Here is a 17,031-nt window from a genome sequence, read left to right as displayed (position 1 = left end):
TTTCTCAAAAAATTGATACAAGGAAAAGAAATTTCAATCTCCTTTTAAATGAATAAGGGATGAAAATTACAAAGATGGTTTCAGTGACCACAAAATCCCAGGAAAAACAGCCTTTTTTTTTTTTTTTTTTTTTTGGTGTGTGTGTGTGTGTGTATCACAAAACTTCTTTATATTTTGAGGACATATAACACTTACAGAATGAACAACACTGATGGATTTCCACCACATTTTTTTTCAGTCCATGCAGATGTGAGGTAGTCATGGACAGTATTCTTCCTAAACCACTCCTGACTCCACAGAAGAGCAAAGCAAGTCTTTTTGCTTCATTCATTGTTTCTACAGTGCTTGAACACAGTGTTCTTAAAGCCCCCATGGCTGATATATCAAAGGAGGATAACAAGATGGAAATTTTAAAAGGAGGTGGGCATACACCTTGAAAGTCACTTCCCAAAGAGAACAATGACCAAAGGTGTCAAGATGTTTTGAACTAAATAGAAAGTTCTCTTTGTTTACTGCTTAAATTCTGTGTAGCTCAGCTTGTCAACACTTTCATTACCACAAATAAATGCTAATCAAGCTACTGATCTTATCCTTGGGAAAGAGATCTGAGTTTGCTCTATTTTTAGATTCTTGGGAAGCATTCTGCAGAATGACAGGCTGAATGGGAAACAAAAATATATACTTTCTGAGGTCTTAGTATTACTATAGAAAATGTGTATAAATAATTAAAGTAAACCATTACTAGGATATTTATTTATTTATTTTTATTTACTAGGCCAAATTGTAACCTTATTTACATTCATTTCACACTATACAAGTGCTAAATGTAAGAGCTTAGACAGCTATAGTCTAATTTTATATTTATGAGTGATCAGGATCAGGCTTAGCAACATACGAGAGTGAAACAACAGTAAGGCTTTACAGATGTATCAGCAATAGGTAACCACCAGTGTTACTCAGCACGAGATCTCCCATCCTAGAAAAGGGAACCTCTGGTGGTTGTTCCACAGGTGCTGGACAATACAGTTACAACAGAACAGACTCCAGACACCCATTACTTTGCTCAAATTTTCCAGACTTCCTTGTAAATGCAAGATGCTACTGAGACACCAGTAATCTTTAATAGCTTTGTCAAAATTCAGTTTCTGAGCATCACAGAGAATAAACTTCCAGCAGTCTTCATGAGGCTTAATCATAAACACCATACAACTTTTAAGATTTAAAGCATTTATCCTGATAGAAATTTAAGCCATTTTACTTATGTAGTCGGTTGAAAAATAATATTGTGTTTCAAAGGAAATAAAATATGGATATAAAATTACCAAACCTCTTTTGTCTCTAAACTTGCTATAATAGCAGCAACATTAAAATATGTTTGCCAGGTACTATACAAATATGAATCAATCATTTTGCATGAACAGCTTCTTAATAAGATCAGTGATCAAATTACAAAAAAAGTTATCAGGGAAACCACCTAGTTTAATTGAAGAAACCACACAGTGATAGTGTCTTTGTCATGTGTGCAGGCACTCAGACAGAGCAGGTGGTCTTGCCTCCCCAAACCCAAGTACTGGACTTCAAAGGCAAGAAAATAGATGGCAGAACAGGTGGACTCAGTCCAGTCATGTGGCAAACACACCAGGGATACGGTATGGATATAATGGAAATTAGCTCATCCAAATTTGGACCTAGCAGACTACTGGCTTTAAATCTTAAGTTTCTATAGTCAATGTATTATTTTTATTAAAAATACATCAAAATACAAATAAAAGGTTATTCAGAATGAAATACCAAGACAATCTTTGCCAGGAACTGTACAGTTACAAGCAAACAAGAAAAATATTGGTCCAAAAAAACCAATCAAGAAATGAAGACTTAAATTTTCCATTTCTCAAGGGATTGTTATGAACAGCTATATAGGACAACATTGTTCTAATGGCTTACAGTATGGAAAGATAATACAACATTATGTACAAGTTCTCCTGTAAGCCAGGTATAACATTCAGTTTAAAACTATGATTATTTAACATACAGCTAAGACATCTTAAACTATACCTATGTTAATCTAGACAAGCCAAACAAACCAACCAAATTCCCAAAAGGATCTAAAGAAAGAGCAGAAATCCAGCTGCCATTGTCCTAAATACATTGTTTTGTCTAAAAAAGATTATCTGAAGCTTGTCTGGCAAAAATTCTTCTATTATTGAAAAGTAACAGCCTAACAACATACTCACGTAGACTTCATCCCTCTATCCCTAAAGATATTTGGGGAGGGAGAGGGGGAGGGAGGGAGAGGGGGAGGGAGGGAGTGAGAAAGAAAAATAACCTAAAGGAAGTAGCTGAAAATTGGGGTTTTATGCTTAAGGAAAATTGGGTGTTTAAGATTAAGATGGTGGTTATGGTAATATTAGACTTAAATTTTCCAAAAATCTTTCCTCTAGGGAACAGCTAAAAAAGGAGTAAGTTCCAGTACTACCTATAAGAAATAATGACCTTTGTGTCCTGGAAAAGTGGTTAAGAAAATCTGGTAGGTTTGTTTCCAGTGAACATGGATGAGACCCATAATTAATGTGCAAGTGTCTGAAAACAAGAGCTAACTTTTAAATTGCACAAGTTGCAGTTCTAGTGTGAATGTGTAATCAGTTATAAAAAATAAAAACCCTATGTTTATGCTAGAAATTAATAAAATAGGGAACATAGGACAAGCAAAGCATAGCATGATGACTTAAGGAAGACATTTCAAAGACTTCATTATTAAAACAATGTATAATGTATTCCCTACAAGTATATATAATGCATCCCTACTATTAGTAGGGATTATATGAAGTACTATTTAGTCTGATGACAGTCACTCATTATCTTTTTAGTCCTACTATTTATGCAAAAGCTATTAACTGCTTCTAATAAGAAAATAATTCTTTCTGAAACCAAGTTTCTAAACTATCACTATTGGGGTAATACAGGATAAAGAAAAACTTGAAGAGTCGCAAGAACATTTCTGCAGTTTTTCTGGGGGCTGAGGCTTCATTAAGTAAATAAACTATTGGCCAGTTTCCTGTATACTTCATGGTAAAGAAAATTCCATGAGAATCTGATTGGAAAAGAGCTTTGGTCTAAATGCAGCTATGATTGTGAAAACATAAGAACTGGTGTTGCACGCCAATTAAACATTTCAGTCAGTGAGATTGTGTGGCATTGAAGTTTTTCACCACTGAATTTCATTCTGCTTTTAGCTAACAACATGCTTTCACTTCAAAAAAAAAAAAAAAAAAAAAAAAAAAAAAAGATTTATGACAGATTAGCTAAATCTGTGACATTTCTAAGTCAAAATTACAAAGCACATATATTGCTTCCTTTAATTTAACTCTGCTCTGTGTCATGCAGTTATGCCAGACCCTCCAGCAGAGAGGATGGGGAGTCTGGGCCAGCAGCTGGGACCAGGACTGACTGACTGTTTGGGAGAACCCCTGTTCTTAACATGGAAGAATTAGGCTGCACCAACTGCGACTGAGAAGTACCTTTAGTTTTCTGTTGTGCCACACGCCAGGAAGCAGCAGATGGAAAAAGGAGCAAGAGCCAAAACAACAACTGTGAATAGCTTTGCGGTGCTGCTGGGCAGCAGCAGGGCACAGTGCACCTGGTGCTCCCCACCTTAACCGTGGTGAAGCAAGTGTGCCCACACCATTTCCCCCAACAAACAAAATCTTACTGAACAGCTTTAACAAGAACAAAACAATTAGCTTTTTTTTCCCCCTAGCTATTAATACCGGCTAAAATCCTACCCCATTACTAACAGACAAGATGCAACCATTCCAAAACGTGTATTTTGATTTCGCTATCTTGCCCCATCCCCTGCTCCCTGAGAACTGTAGTGTTTGTTCGGCGGTAGAAAGCTGAATGCTGAATCATGACAATCTTTACCTAACCCTGATGTACAGGATAAAAGCAGTAGATATTTTGCCCTCTGTGCAATAAAGCATAGCTACTTAAGTGTTTTTATTAATAGTGATTTAAATATATTTAGCAGAAATTACTATTTCAGTAAGAATACTTACAAAAAAACCCACTTTCGTCCTATTTTTAAGGGAATGATTGACGCAATTCCTAGGCAATAGCATTTTTCAGTAATGGCATCCACCCCAAGTACTAAAAAATTCAAGCAAGTGAATGAAAGAGATAAGCGTCTGTACCTATGCACCCACTAAAACTTGTTTACTTTGTTTTAAATAAGCTCCTGGAATCGAACACAATACTCCACAGATTCATTAATACCTTTTATTTTGAAATCACATTTTCATTTAAGCAGCTTAAATATTTTAAAAGCAGCCTCTGGCACTGTACATAAATAAAATAATGCAGCAATATCCTTTAAAAGATAAGATGGGAGGCAGTACAATCAACTACATTATTACTTTTTTGTGGCAGATTGCATTCTAAAGGGAAAAAAGTAATTTCATATATGGGAAAATGAAAAGGTAAGTTTAACATGTTTCTATTCTTTGTAGGAAAGACATCAGTGATAAAAATGACAGGTTAATGTATTTCCTAGTACATTTATTCATGTGCTTATTTTGCAACCCATAGGAGCCGTCAGCTTTTTGATGTAGTTCAGTAGACAGTGACTTTTGCCAACAGTTAGTGGATTCCAGATGTTCAAGAAAAAAAAAAAAGAAAAAAAAAAGGAAAAACAGATGCCCATTGACTCTTCCAATGCATACACTTTACTGTACAATAATTAGACAAAAAATAGAAATACGACTTTTAAAGACAGACTAAACAGCTAATAGTTTAAATAGCTTTCAAAAGGAGAACCAGGCTTCTAAATGTTTTGAAAGTGAGACCTACTAAGGTAACAAAATACAGATTTAAATATTACATATAGGTTCCATAGTTATACTAAAACATGTTTTCTTATATATTTGTTTATATACTTGTACATCAATCTAAGGCACATGTATGTATTTCTAAATGTAAATACATACACAGCCTATGTAAATATGCTTTATTGCTGAAGGATATTGAACTATTTTAACTGATTTCAGCAAGTATTTAAAAGAAGCAAATGTACTGAAATAAAAATATTGTGTAAGAAATTATGATATTCAAAAAAACAGTAGTACCTGTAGCAACCACAACTTTAGTATTCTATTAACGCTAAGCCTCCTTTTTGTGGAAAATGTAGACTAAACTACTGATTAATAAAAATTTGTACCAATAAATTAAAACCTTATATTTTTAAATGCTGTTGCAAAATTGATCTTCTGCAGAATATGATGCAGATTACTGTTTCAAGACACTAAAATGCAGAAAGAGTCCCTCTGATTTTGGAGTCAGGATTGTAGCTAAATAAGTGATTCATACTTGAACTTCCTAAGCTAGAAGTGGAATGACAGTAAAACCACTTTCTCAGTCTCAGACATTTTCTGTGGATTTGTACTATTCATTTGTCATAATGACAGAACTAGGATGACAAATAAATCATTGATGAGTGAGCAGCAGGAAATCTCAACTACTAGATCAGAAACAGATAAATGACTTCTTTTTTTTTTTTTAACCCACTGACTTGTAGAGAATAAAGCCTCCATGAAATGGAGATTTGGGTTCATAAAAAACATTTATAGTTTTATAAATAAATCATTATTATATCATCCAGAAAACAGAATGCACTGAAGAGATAATGCTAAATTTGTCACTATTTGTAGAAAACTGATGATCCTTACACATATGCAGAATAAAGCAAGCTGCTTAAAGTCCACGGGAGGAACTTTAATTTCTATCACATTGCCACTGCCTTAGTTCAGTATTTTATGTTTATTTCATTTTATTAATGCAAATCTTTAGCCACTTGGCTACTGTAAAATTTGAAGTCTTTTTAGGCTTCAACATAAGAATGCCACGTAATCAACACTACAGTAGATTTTCTGGACATTTTAAATATAGAATGACTTGAATGGGGAATAAGGATGACTAAAAACTTGGTTTATTATTAATGTAAAAGCTGCAAGACTACGTCTTAGAAGATCACTTGAGCTACTACTGGCATATGCCTACACACCTGCAGGAGATACAGCAGAACCATGTCACTATACTTGCTCAGTTCCCAAAGGAACACAGCTGCATTAAAGGGCCACATTAAAGCTAATAAATTCTGCATCTCATCAGAGCTCCTTAGCTAGGTCTCCACAACACAACATTTCATAATGAAACTATAACAGCAGCATAGCTACTCCTGAATAAAGTGGTAAGTTTTAATGTTTAAATATTTATTAAATCTGTATTTGCACTACTATGTGTCATACGCAGAACTTAAGAGGTCTACATGAATAAAAATCCCTTCCAGAAAACAGAAAAAGCCCCAACATCCAAGTATTTTTCTGTCATATTTTTTCAGTGCATGCAGTATTGAGACATTTTAGTTATGCATGACTGTTGAACAACTTTGGGGAAAATAATTAAATCCTTAAGCACTTCTCTGAAGGAAACATTCAAATTTTATCCCAATAAAAATCACAATGTTCTGAGTCTGTCCAAATCTGAGGCAAAACTACTGTGACTTCAAATGAAGGCAAACAAGGATTTGTATATTTAGCACTTTACCCTTTACTCAGCAGATTGAATATCTTCTAAGTTGCAGCTACTAGATATTCTATTGGGTAGGAGTTATAATGAATGCACCATATGCTTATTCAATACTCTAACTTTTATAATACTCCTGTTAAAATCTATGGTCTTTTACCCTTCATTGTGTTCAGGATAAAAAAAAAAAAATAATTAAGCATTTATTTCAAATAAATATTTAGGGTTTAGAGGATATTTTTCCTTGAAAGTATCACTTTTTAAAAAGAGTGCAATAACTGTAAGTAGATGTATTTATTATAAATCAAAAAATCAATTTTATGGCTAATGGAAAATTTAATTTCTTCCCATTTGGTTAAAAATACTGATGTAGCTAGTGTAAAAAAAAAAAAAATCTACCTGAACATTAAGTATAACTAAACTATGTGAAGAGCCAGTAAAAGGTCATCTTCATCTGTGCTGGAATTACAAGAGTTGTAGAATACCTAGCTACCCATAAGCACCAACCATTTGTAGACATTAATTGAATTTTAGCCTTCAAAAAACTTGCAGCAAAAATATGCATCTATTTTCATTCTACTTACATACAGGAATTCTGAAAGCTTGTGACTGCTGTTTTAAATGAAAATTGCTCTTTTGACCATAGGAGTAAGTCTTCATTGCAAGATTTATAAAGCAACATTTCCTCACCCTTTTTTTAAATAGTTCACATATTGACCATTAACATGACACTTTGAAGATTATTCTGCAGTGCTTCAGTCCAAAGATTAACCTACATTTAGAATATGCATGTGTGATCTTTCCCATTGTATGGCCCTTTCTTCAAGTGTATTTCCACCATCCTTATTTTTAAGGCATAAGTCAAGTTCTCATCATGTGATGAAAGGCAAAGGTACTACTACCTACATTTTTTGCTGGTTATAAAAATAAGGAATTGCCAAACCCCGCAATAAATATATACAAGAAAATTTATAATGAAGTGTATAATTTGGTGAATCTCAGTGTGATCTTCAAGCACTTTAGACCACACTGTAGGTAACCAGAACTAAGTTTGCTTCCAAGACAGTGGAGATTCAGACAGCAGAAGGCCCACAAGTTAAAAATACAACAAATAAAGCTTTATTTATTTACAGTTTATCCAGGCTGTATGCTCTTGCAGGCTCTGTTCTAGCAATAGTTACATAAGCAAAACAACTTAAAGAGTCTCATGAGCTAAATACTCTGCTTTTCAGGAAACAGCATGGAAAGAAGAGTGATGCGGTGGCTATGTGCCATTACAGAGACATGCTGAGTACCAGCCCCTATCAAAACCAGATGAGATGCTGGGGAATATCACGCTTGCCTATGAACTACTTCACAGCCTAGAATAGGCATCTTGCTTAGACACGCTTTCAATCCTATCCCATGCCTACTCAAAAGTCCCTGCCAGTGACCTTATACCTAAAAGAACGTTTGCTAGCTTCGCACTGCAGAAATTCCTAACTTTAGCCCTGTTTCCTGTTTTAGTTTCTTATATCAAAAATAAACTCAATTAGTGTGATCTATAAGTGAAAATGACCTTCATGATCTTTATCTATCTTATATTTAGATACTGTGATACTGAGTACTTGCAGTATCAGCATATAATAAAAAAATCTTTCTCTAAACTTTTGCCAGTCCTAAGCATTTATGTTAATGTAATTCCATACTTTGCTGTGTATGCTCCCAGAATGCACACACCTCTCTCCTTTCTTCATAAACATGCATTATTTATCTTTTTGCCTCCCCCACAACCACACAGCCAACATGTCAAGATAAGAGAGATTTCTGGCAATATATTGTAAAAGGAAGAGTGTTAAATTGGTGAAAAGGAAAAAAAGTAAAATTTCAATAAAGTAAAACTCGCCTTCTCCTAACTTTGTAAAGATAATTTAATTGATGAAAAGAGGTAGCATTTCTTCTGAGGTATAGACAGTCTCCACTCCCATTCCCACCCACATCCACTCAGTATCCAGCATTTCATGCTGCATTAGCCCTAAGAAACATCTTCTAACAGATGTTTTGCTTTTATATTAAATTTACACATTCTTTGGAGTTTTTCCCTTGAGTCTGTCTGCTGTAATTTCCATCACATCTTTAGGCTTTTGTTTTACAAGTATTAAAAGGTACTGAAAGAGATTCCCAAGTCATGAGACTGAAGAACTGCCAAAGGTCAGGTTTTACTTTTCTCACCGGTCCAGCAAATAAAGAGAGAACACAACATACTTACTAATACCATTCTTTGAAATGTGCATCAACAACAGGGCACTGTCAATGTAAGCTTCTAATTAAAAGTGACATTTTCCATATGTAAGTGCCAGAAGATAGGGGGAAAAATATTCAACTACTCAGTTTGTTTTCCAGCTAATTGGTACTTTCTTAAAAATTTATAATTTTAATGAAATCAGAAGACTGCCTTAATATTAATGCACTCATTATTCTTTTATCAAAAGCATCTTGCTCAGTGTAAAAAAGAATTGTCTTTGGTTTAGATAAGTCAATCATCATAAACAGAATAAAATAAATATGACATTTTCATATTTAATTAAAACATATACAAAATGAAATACCACATACATTCCTGAAACCTAGGCTGTTAATCTGTTGATTCTTTCCCTTTGACCATTTTTTTAAAAAATTCAGTTTGGGGGGAATTTCTTAAGTACTCACAAGAGGGCAAAGCCTTCATTCAACATTTCTAGTTTAAAGTACCAAGGACTAGAAAAGCGTTGGTAAAATTAGGTGACAATGCCATTAAGTCTATAATATTCTAGGTGACTTCAAATAACCACATTCCAATTTGATCTACTTATTTTAAGTAATGCATCCTTGTAACACTTTTTTACTGTTTCTGTTTTTAAACAGGAACAGTAATGTAATATAAAGAGTTTAAAAGTAATCCACTGATGTTTTAAAGATGATGTTTTTTCAGAACAGAAAAAGACAGATACAAATATATTAGTATAGTAGTACAATGTAATGCTGAAGTGGTAAAATATTAATATTCCATTATACTTTAAAATAAACCATTACCTCTGTGGCAGCTCACTATGTTTGTGAGTGGATGTTTAAGGCAAACTTAAACCTACATTTTTAAGGATAAATTTGGGGTTCCGCCCAAACTTCGGGACTACAGGCAATATATGCATCTACGTTTTTCTAAATTACCGTTTCCAGAACAGGAAACCTGCAGGGAATTACTATAAAAACATTTTGCAGTATCTAAAAATATTTTGCAGTATCATGATTAAATATGCTTTAGCAACAGGTGTTGAAAATAAAAATTGTAAGGGTTTTATTCCCTCTTATGCTATTAGCTACAGAATGTTGATGGCAGTGGATCCCCTCATATGTGACTGCACCGGACATACACTGATGCCAAAACCAGCTGCAGAGTAAGATGTCTCTGATTTTTCCCCCAGTTCTCCACCCTACCCTTTTAATCCTGGGCAGTAGAGTTGGCAGTAGCAAAGCTGTGCCTGCAATGCTGATGCTTATGTTAACAGTCTCACTTGTTTGAACAGATCACTCAAATTAAGCATTTTTGACTATTAAGTCATAAGTGTCTTCTGTCACACTGTGATAAGCAGAGGAATGAAATCGACAGCTGAAGTCACTTTTGTCGCAATGGCCACAGACCCACCTCTCACAACACATTTGGAGCTCTGTAAGACCTGCTAGATGAGAAAATGGACTGCTGATAAAGAGGCCATATGACATGGAATGTGGGAATTATGCAGGCTTAAAGTCCCTAGTAGTCAAATACATCTCTACATGGCCAGTTTACACTGCAGTTTTCTTCATCATAGGGCCATCCCACTAGCCTTTCCCAGAAAATGCCAGACTGATTACACACCTTAGAAAGATTACAGCAATTGCAGTCAATTCTGGAGAAATGACATTTAGCAATGTTGTACAACAAACACCTCGACTAATGAGCAGAGAACAGGTTTCTGTAAATAATGCGGCAAAGGTGTTCAAATGTTAACTAATCACAGTGAATATTTTTTAAGATCAGTTTTGTGAAGGGAAGCCACCTCATTGTGCTGGAGAGTAAACTGTAAGTGGTGATTCAACACAGTAAGAAACTGTTACTGAGAAAGTGATCAAAGCACTTGAACACTACACAAAGTAGGCTACACAACTTGCTTCACAGAGACATTCCCCTGTAAGATTGTTGGAAACAAATACGTCAGTACCGATAGTTTGACTAGAGGTCCATACATACACTTGAAAAGTACAAGTTTACTTTTGACCGGCTGCAAACTACTCGCAGGGGAAGCTCAAGAGTGCCTGATCCAGCATATGAGATGACAGAGCAGGAAAGAAGGTTTCCCACAGCCACAGGGCTCAGCAGCTCCTCACGGTGGGACAAGATGACAAATCTCAGGTCTAACACCCACAGTTTGATGAGTTTGTTCACTGTAGGTGTCTTTAAGGTCTAATAAATACCCCATTACTTGCTTCTCAGGTGACAGCCATCTGGTGGCCCAATGGGGGTACACACAGTATGAGGTGCATCCCCATACTGCATTAGGAGTGCACCTATCCCAGGTGTCCATATGGAGCAACTCCCCTGCCCAGGGCCATGCCTGACATTCCTGGGGCTATTGTCTTAACTCTGTCCACCCACCTCTGGGCATGGTGGGACAGGGCCACTGAGGGAGGTCCCTGCCCCTTGCCAGTCTGCCCTGAGGCCACACATAGCCAGGGGCTCCACACTCATTAAGTGGTTCACTGTGCCCCTGCAGGTGCTGTTCAGTCTGAGATAAATTACCAGCAGCAGACTTTGGTGGGCTCTGCAACCTCTGGTCCCTCCACAAGTAGAGTGAGGGGGGCTGGGCACCGTGGTCCCCACTCCCAGCACACAGTCCACGTGTATGCCAAAGGGTCAGGGATGCACATGATGTTAACATGCCTGACCACAGATGTCAATGCAATCAGAGAAATGTACCGTTACTGGAATGCACATAAACACAAGCAGCACTCACATAAACACCGACGCAGGCAGCCCGATCCCATCTGGGGACATGAGGCCACTGGCAGTCAAACACAGAGATCCCTAGCAACTGGCCCTGGATTCCTGATCATTGCCGTAGCTGGCTTCCCCCATCAGCTAACCCTACAGTTACTACCCCCAGATCTATGAACTCCTGTGGCCCATGGCACTTTCTCCAGTAGCTGGACCCCAGCCTCTCACCCTACTCACTGCACAGTCCCACGTCAGGGTCACTGGTGGTCACACACGTGCACATACACAAGAACACACACAGAAAATACTCAGGAGCAAAGTTTAAAATTAAGACAGAACAGACTGCAGTGATAAGGTGCAAGGTGCAACCAGACAAGCATACTGACCATCAGCTTGCTTAAATGTGACCTGCCCTTTTCATACCCTCTTCTCTCCATTTCCACATGCTTGCTCTTCCCCAGACTTGTCTCTACCCTTGCCTCCGTCCAAATCAACCACTTGCACCTAATTATATTTTTCTTACTAACGCCAAATTTCCTACAATGTTCCCAAATTCAGGATTTTCTTATATTGTTACCCAGGTCGTCTCAGGCTTACGTGGTATCAGTGATGAAACTACTAAGCCACAATTACCCTGCAAGGTCTTACTTCCCACAAGGTTTCCAATCCTCCCCCCCACCCCCCCTCCCCGCCATTGGTGAGGTTTGGCCATCTTTCTCATAACCCCCAACAAAATGCGAACTCCAACCACCCCTCATGGTGCTATCTGTAAGTCCTATGATCTTCTTAACCTGTTGCTCCATAGGTCCAGTAATTTCTCATGTCTTGTAGTTTCTCACTGTTTGTTCAGTGAACTAAACCTCAGACCAGAACCTCATCACGGGTATGCATACCTTAAAACTATATACTTATGTCTGATCATTTACAGAAACTCTCTGAAAAAAAAATCAGAGAAAGTGCTCAAGAGCTAACAAAGTGCCTTCACGTTGTCTCATGAAATTTCACTCATTTGCCAAAAATAGATGCTGATAAGAATTATCATTTCCCTTCTGTTGCTGATGTTGGCAACACCGCCTGGCATCATGTCAAAAGTTTGCCTGACTATAATTCCTAATAATGGCATTCAAAATTCTGAGCAAGAAACTAGAAAAAAACCAAGCTACTCCCACACACCAAAAAATAGTCACCCTGAAAACTGGAGTTTCTAACATCTATTTTGTTCTCTTCTCAATTTTGAGCTATCAAAACTGAACATTTACCACTGTTTATAGACATTCATAGGAGAGGAGAACCTCAAAAAAAAAAAAAAAAGACAAAAGAAAAAAGAAAAAGTTGAAGTTTTTATTCATCCATCCAAATAGGATCCAAATTGTTTTGCTCACAGGTGCACATATTCTCTGAATAAATTTATTCACATGAGGGTGTTTTTTTTTAAAAAAAAAAAAAACCACAACAAACCAAACCATCTAAAAAAGCACGGAAAGATGCAGCACTGAAGAAAAATGTTTTCTTAAGAACAAGGAGAAACACACTGCCTCGATTCTCTTTCCACGCACATCAAGTCTCAGTGGTCCTACTCCCCTCAAGAATACTAGATGGAAATGAAATTTAGCAGCCTAAACTAGCTCTCCTCACACTTGCTGCTGCTACTAATGTTAATTTTCTCATTCAGGCTGTATCATAATACCAAGATGAAAGATTCAGACTGCCAAAGAATAACTAGCCGCAGTGAGATGCTACCCAGGGAAAAGACACAGTTGCACATCATATAGTATAATTTTTTCCATTGGGACAGTTTGAGGATCTGGAGAGAAGGCAAAGGGATGGGAAAGAAAAGAAGGAATGTAGCACAAATTATCCCTTGTTCATGTCCACTTGTTTTTTTATTCCAGAAAAATACAGTAGCCCAAGTGCAAGATTTTAAACTTATAAATTTTACTTTAAATTATAATAAGATTAATCTAAATATCATAACACTGAATGTACTCTCTAAGCTAATAGCTAAATTACTAAACCATAAACATACAGTTACTCATAGTGAGCCCCTTAAAATGCTGTGTTTTCATTTCTAATGCCCTGTTCTTATGAGAAATGTGAAAGGAATAAAGGCTTGGTTCAGTAAATACTTAAAACTTTTAGAATACAACAGAACAGAACAGTTAGTTAGAAGGGACCTATAATGCTCAGCTAGTCCAACTGTTAGTATTAAAAACTTAAGGAACAACTATTACTGATTAAAGGCTATTTAAAATTCTGTAATTTCACCACTATCATTGACATTTATATTTAGAACCTCAGCACAAGTTAGGTCTATCTCTAAACATATTTTTTGTTTCATTATCATATGTATTGATACTCATACTTTTAACTTTCTTATACCCACATGTAGTTCCTGTTCTACTTCATTATCCTGAAGTCACTGTAGTACATGAGAAAACGTTATCCAAAACTTAGCATGTGCCTGCCATTCAACATCATGTTAACTGATCACATAACAGAAAAACAATACAAAAAAGACAACTGATCAGTATTGATACCAAGTCAGTCTTCCTTCACCATTGACACTACCAACAGCATTTAAATTAATAGTAACAATAATATTGTATAAAACCCAGTACTACTTTTGAGAGATACCCTCCAGCAGTTAAGCATAAAGGTAAGGAGAAAGAACAGGCATTTTGCTGAAGCTGTGAGCATGTCACTGCAAGGACAAGAGGTAGACTGCAAACCATCATTTCCTCACTCACAGTACACCAGCCTTCTTCCTGCAAACTGCTAGTAACACCTGGGCAGCTAAATTCATAACTATTTACACCTGCCATTTCAAAACAGCCTGAAAGCATTACCACACACACATTGCACATGTTACCACACCATCAGACAATAATTCATTCTGCTCTGGCATTTGGGGCTGGAATTTAATCATGGAGGCAAATGATTTTTATCTACTTACCAGCACCTTTGAACATCTGTATTGTATGGTATTGGACACAACAGCAAAGAGGTTTTTTGTTTTGCTTAAAAGTGTGTGAAACCCAGTTGACTGTCTCTTATTAGGGATTAGATGAGAGCAATGAAGGAGAGAAAGGAGGGGAAAAAATCCTTCTTGACACCCAATGCAACTGGCTGACTGCATGAATTTATAAACACCACAAATGATGCATTTCAGGATGTCTTGCCCAAGACCTGTCATACAGTATATTATTACTGATCTTACCGTAACTGCAGTGTTTCCGTTACTTATGTTGCTTCAGAATGTAAAATCCACACCTACTGTATATTGTGGATTTCTATAGTACCATTTTCAAGATCAGACTGAATCAACACTTGAGTAACCTGGTCTGACCTCACAGCTGATCCTGTTTTGAGGAGGTTGGACTAACTTCCCTAAGGCCTTCTCCCACATGAATTTTCCATAATTCTAATATCAATTTACATTTGAAGAACAAAAACCAACAGGCTCGCTCATACCAAAAAACTGAGTTGTGTATGTAGTTTTTTGCATGTTAGTTAGCATTTGGATAACTCAGCAACTTACAGACACAGCTGATTCTGCAGTGACTGTGACAATAGGCCAAACTCATTGTAGCATTTACACAGTCTTGGAGTTGAGTACTTGCACATTTTAGTGTACATAACCACTCAAGGATGAACATCCATGAAAGGGTCTTCCACGTATGACATTATAATTATTGGATACAACTCAAGAACAGAAAAAAATAAGTAAGGAATGTTAATACAGAATTTTATTATATAAAATGAAAAATAGAAGCAAAAACTATTGTCTCCGAATTAAAGGAGTTATATGCAAAATGTATTTTTAAAAAGATCAGAGCTGAACGTTCTCTATTGCACTCAGGTTTCTTCCTACTCTACTGTTACATTTAACATCACCTAACCTCTATTGAATGCAACTACCTGTCCCCATCCTCACTACTTTCATTTAAACTAGTGCGAGCTTTTTTTTATTTGAGAGATTAACTAGGCTAAGTCTTATTTAGGCAATGAGCTAATTCATAAGAGAGATAACAGTTCACACAAAAGTCCTTTCCCCTTCACATAATCCATCACAAAGCACATTAAATAATTCTTGAATTTTCCACAAGTCTAATAGTACCAAACTAACAGTATAAGGTTCACTTTGGAAATCCAGATAACATGAAGCTAGAACAGTCTATATGGATAGTTTCTTAAAACAGGATAACATCTTGTTGTCACGCAATAAGAAATGGGAATAGATAACTAATTGGTGTCTGAATATATACTTATATTTTTCCATACTAAGGTTTTTAATATGTACTTGGCTTGAAAAGCATTACAGTCTAAATCAAGACTTTAAAGATGGGCTGAACTTAACATTGAGATTCAGATTTAAATGCATCTTTAAACATAATGAAACAGCATATATTCTAGTTATTTAATGGGCTTGGGATCTTTTTTGATAACAGTTACAGAATCAGCACAAGGTGTGGAGTACTCATCTTTCTGAGCATCTCATTTAGATAATCTTATTTGGTCAACACCTCTAGCTACCATCAGCACAGAAGCAGCAGCAAGCGTTTGCTCTAAATTTCGAAAATGAGAGGATCAGCAGTGTAATAGGCACCAGAAGACCAAATGTTAGGTGGCTGGCTCCCACAAAATAAGAGTTCACATGACATTTGGGAAAAATATTAAGATTAAGAAAACTATTCCCTGAAGAAGAAGGAGGGATTCATCCTCTTTAATTCTATACTTGCAGGTAACACGCTAAAGTCTACCTCTGATTTGTGTTTTTAATGCTTAATTCTGCTAACAATGAATAGAAAGCATTTACTTTGGAGAACAACTATGCAGCAGACTCTGTGACTAAGCAATACAAGGATCCTTGATTATAATTTTTCCCTTTTGTTTCAATTGTTGCAGACGAACCAGAAACTTCATGTTTACAAAAAACCAAACAAATCCCTTAGCTTTTAAACGCTGAACTACATTTGGAGATGGAGAGTGGGAAGAGCATCATCTTTTCTAGTGAGGGAAAAGTGCTAACGTGGTGAATTTTTCAGGTAGAATATTATAAGGAATTTTAAGTTCCAGAAACTCCTGATTTGTCAGAATTATTCTTTAGCAAAAACTTTGTCCACTTTGCCAGCCTGCCACAATCTCTCTTAGTAAGTCAGGTTTTTCCAAGGCAGTGTAATCCATTATTTCTTTGCTCCATCACAATAACACCTACATATTCCAATACTCAAACTGTTACACATGCACGTTTTCTCTTTCAGCTATTCCCTTATTTCTTCAAGTCTTCCCTATTATTATTATTATTTTTATTGCTTTAACAAGGTAGCCACTACTCTGTTCCCAAGCCTTACAGAATCAAGCTAAGAAAACTTGCATGAGGTTAGTTTTCATCTGGTCTTGTTAATACTAATCCTAAGTGTCTAATATTTTAGACATTTATAGAGGCTCAAATGCCTTTGTAAGGG

At 36.3% G+C, this 17,031-nt stretch overlaps 1 protein-coding gene across 14 annotated transcripts in view; it reads right to left on the bottom strand.

The window, feature by feature from the left end:
- DMD (dystrophin) overlaps positions 1-17,031 on the bottom strand; it is a 1,162,157-nt gene that overhangs the window by 464,691 nt on the left and 680,435 nt on the right. The gene's annotated exons all lie outside the window — the stretch shown is intronic.

Source organism: Falco cherrug, chromosome 2 (genome assembly GCF_023634085.1).
Source record: "Falco cherrug isolate bFalChe1 chromosome 2, bFalChe1.pri, whole genome shotgun sequence".
NCBI lineage: Eukaryota > Metazoa > Chordata > Aves > Falconiformes > Falconidae > Falco > Falco cherrug.
This window is presented reverse-complemented; position numbering and strand designations above follow the sequence as displayed.